The sequence below is a fragment of the Hibiscus syriacus genome, unplaced genomic scaffold, assembly GCF_006381635.1.
Source record: "Hibiscus syriacus cultivar Baekdansim isolate YM2019G1 unplaced genomic scaffold, ASM638163v2 tig00002237_pilon, whole genome shotgun sequence".
Classification (NCBI taxonomy): domain Eukaryota; kingdom Viridiplantae; phylum Streptophyta; class Magnoliopsida; order Malvales; family Malvaceae; genus Hibiscus; species Hibiscus syriacus.
In genome coordinates this window covers 12,257,301-12,261,803 of record NW_024061918.1, presented here as the reverse complement: position 1 = coordinate 12,261,803, position 4,503 = coordinate 12,257,301, and the positions used below count along the sequence as shown (strand labels likewise).

The window sequence follows — 4,503 nt, the reverse complement described above, 5'->3', positions numbered from 1 at the left end:
AAACCTAAAAACTACTCATATTTTGGAAAGATGTATGGAAGGATATTTTTGCTTTAAAATTTGAAAGGGGACAAAGCAATGTGACCCATTTTCTAAGAAGATCATGTCACCTATCAATAGCTAAAGGTATAGGTAAATCTCAACTCTTGAATGGAGGCTTAATCCAATGGTTCATATGATGCCACATCATCAATCCAAGTGCACCATCAAGGACCATCAAGACTTAATATATATAACTATATAATGTAATAATTTAAGCTTTAAATTTTTATTTTATTTCAATTTTATCATACGAATTTTATAATTTAATAAACATAATTCTATATTTATATACTTTAATATTTAATATTTTATATTTTATACTTATATTATATAGTTTAATATTTTATATTACATATTTATATACTTATACTTTATATTATTATATATGTATATATAGTTTATACTAAAACTTTATATATATACACTTCATAGTTTATATATATACTTATACTTTATACATATATGTTTATATACTTTATATATTATATATTTTATATATTATATACTTATATTATATATATATGTATATATACTTTATATTTATATATTATACTTTATTATATATATATATATATCTACTTATACTTTATATTATATATGTATATATTATATGTACTTATATTATATATTTATTGCTTTATATGTATATATTTATATATATATAATTATTATATTTTATATACATAGTATATATAATTTATAATTATACATAATATATAAATATAAGATGTATATATTTAAATATAATTGATATATAATTTATATATAAACTATATAATTTATATTAACAAACTATATAGTTTATATATAGTTCAATAGTTCATATATAAACTCTATAATTTATACATGGTATATATAGTTTATACATAATATATATATATATATAAACTATATAGTTTATATATAATATATATACTTTATATATATACTATAATGTTTATATATATTTTATATTAATAAACTATATAGTTTATACATAATATATATATTTTATATATAGTATATATTATTATATAGTTTATATATATATATATATATATATTATAATTGTTTCAATTTTTTTCAACTTTTGAAATAAATTTAATTTAGTCCATTTGACAAAATTTCTCCACATTTTATAATTATTTCGATTTGATTCCTTTGTGTTGTTGAATTTATTTAAATTTTTATTTGTAATTTCATATTTGTTAAATTTAATCTTTAAAATTATATTTGCATCTGAAATTGACTTATAGTTATTTATATTTTTTAATTGGCCCATAACCTTTTAAATGGGTATAATTTAGTATTTTTTTTTATATTAATTTCAACATCACATTTTAAAATTATTTCGATTTGGTCTCTCATTAGTATTTGTTGTTTAATTTACCTGACTTGACCTATATTCGATTTTAACCGACCTAACAAAATCCGATTGAAACCTGAACGATTACCCGATTTTAAATCCCTAATCATGATCAGATTGTTGCAAATACTCCTTCTTTTCATCTTTACCTGCACGAAATAGTTGTTCAATTTAATCAAATTTTATAACTTTGTGAATGACATAATTGAAATATTGGTGTCATGCTGACTGGTGATGTGGACTGATTGTGAATGAAATAATCAAATTTAATTATTTATTTAATATTAAAAATATACAATAATAACCTCACCTCTTAATTTAATTATTGAGTTTAGGTTTTGCTTTAAATAATTACAATGTACTGTTCAAAGTTGACAAAAGGATATCAGCTAGATGTTGTGTAATAAATATGCTATATAACCACGTAGGCAGGGATGTTAATTTAATATGAAACTAATGGTTTTCGACTTATCAAATTTTACAGGATTAAATTTTTGTTTTTAAAAAAAATTAGCTTCGGGTCGAGTCAGGTTAGATTTTTTAAGGAAGTGAGGTTGAGTAGGGTCGAGTTTGGGTAGAGGGTAAAAAAATCATCAATCCAACTCGAGCCGAAGATAATAATATAATTTTTTTAAAAATATTTTTCAATTAAATCTTTATTTTATATTTAATCAAATTAGATTTATACTTTAAAAATTTGAGTCAGATCATATCACATCAGAGGATGATATATAATATTCGGATCGATTCGAATTCAAATAAGAGATAAATATTTTTTAAGTCAAGTCGAGTTGACCGAAAATCCGACCGACTGGATTCCATCCCTACACAATTAATGGCTAGAATGTAACTTCCCAAAATCCATGTCGGTAGAATCAGGTCTAATTTCACAATGTGTAAAATGAAAATTTTTGAAATATTATGAGATAAAAAATCATCAATCCAACTCGAGCCGAAGATAATAATATAATTTTTTTAAAAATATTTTTCAATTAAATCTTTATTTTATATTTAATCAAATTAGATTTATACTTTAAAAATTTGAGTCAGATCATATCACATCAAAGGAGGATATATAATATTCGGATCGATTCGAATTCAAATAAGAGATAAATATTTTTTAAGTCAAGTCGAGTTGACCGAAAATCCGACCGATTGGATTCTATCCCTACACAATTAATGGCTGGAATGTAACTTCCCAAAATCCATATCGGTAGAATCAGGTCTAATTTCACAATGTGTAAAATGAAAATTTTTGAAATATTATGAGATAAATTTTTTCGAATAATAATAAATATTTTTTAAATTAAAATTATTATTATAAAAGTGTAAATTGATTTTGAAGAAAGGACTAACTTGAATTTTTAAATTAAATTCAAGTTTAGTGACTAAATTTTAAAAGTATCAAAATTGTTAAATTTACATAGGTATTTTCCCAAGATAAATTTTCCCTTCATTTTAAACTATTTTGCCGTGAACTCTTAATGCAAATTCCTTTGATTTTTATCGATTTTAATAACTATCTTCTAAATTGTTTTAACTACCTTACTTCATATCCGTTTTTGCTTACAAACACATTTTGAGCATCGTAAATGATGCTCTTAAGTGGTGTTGTTAATTTGGCAATATAGGTAAGAATTCCGGTTTTTGTTGTGATTCTCGCGTTTAGGTTTTTAGTAAATGTCACTGTAAGATATTAATTTTTATTGACTAAACCTATGATTAAAATATGTTCAATCAAAATTATGAATTTAAAAAGTAGAAACTAAATCAAACATCAATTGATCAAGTTGCACTTTCTATACTAAAATATAAAAAATAAAAATAAAGGGAAAATATTTGGAAACTCAAAACTTTTAGTCCTTAATTTTTAGAGGTATTCAAAATTTCTAATAAGTCAATTGATGTGGATCGTTGGCCCACGTGTAAGATATTAAACTAATAAAAACAGATACTACATTTGATCTTAGCCAAAAGGCCGAGAAAAGTATGCTTCCCAATGTTCAAGGCCGTTGGTTTTATAAGCAGCTTCTCGCTGCATCCCTTCGTACCCCAACCATGTGGGACGTTACATGCAGCATCTAATTTGTAAGATGCTTCTGGAAATAAACAGCTTTGGTTTTAAAGGCGATTCTCGCATAAAGCAGTTTCATTGGAGATAATCAATCTCTGCCAATGTCATTCTCTTCATGGTTACACGATCAACAACTTCAACCACAAGTTATTTCATATTTGCATTCATCACATTAATATCAGTTACAAACCCACTTGTTACATCATCAAAATATTATTAGTTTTAATACTCATATGTGTATTTCAAGTTACTAATTGTTAAACTCTATTAGAAGCTCTTTTACTCCATCAAAAATTTATTTTACTCTCTCTATTATTCAAAGGGACATTTTAGTCCCTGTATGTTTAGAAAACTGAATATTTTAGTCCAAAATGTTAATCTACAGTTTCTTGAACCAATATATTGTATTTAATATCTTTTTGTCCCCCATCAATTAACTGATTTTATCATTCTAAAAAAATAACAATCTACTTCGTATATATTTCAGAAGCGAGCAAATAAGAACGACACTATATTGTAGAAATTGCAAATTTGCTACGAATTTTTTGCAAAAATTATTTAAATCAATTTTGTAAAGAAGAATTATGTCAAAAATATTTTCTTTGTGTTTTGGCTTAAATATCCAACTTAAAATATTTGTAAAGAGCCAAAAACACCCTAAAATGTGAAAACTTGAGCCTTAGATTTCAAAACTAAGTGTGAAGTTTTAAAACTTCTCCCAAGTGTTTCGAAACTCTTATACTAGTTTTAGAACTTCCATTCCATAGTGCTTAAGAGTTTCAAAAACCAATGTTGAATTTTGATACGCGTATGTGAGATTCCAAAGCTCATGTTCTAGTATCTATACTCTAGGCCTCCAAAGATTGATATTTTCAAACATGTTTTAGGAGTTTCGATTCTCCAAGAAGAGTTTCAAAACTATGGTTGCAATTCAGTATTTAAATCAATAATTTCATGCTTAAAATGGCTAGAAGTTATCTCCAACTTCTCCAAACGACTACAAATCACTTAGAGTATATAAAAAGGACCGCATAGTAGCTCA

General features: G+C 24.3%; 1 pseudogene; it reads right to left on the bottom strand.

The window, feature by feature from the left end:
- Positions 1–3,258: 3,258 nt before the first annotated feature.
- LOC120143710 lies at positions 3,259–3,378 on the bottom strand (annotated as a pseudogene).
- Positions 3,379–4,503: the final 1,125 nt, after the last annotated feature.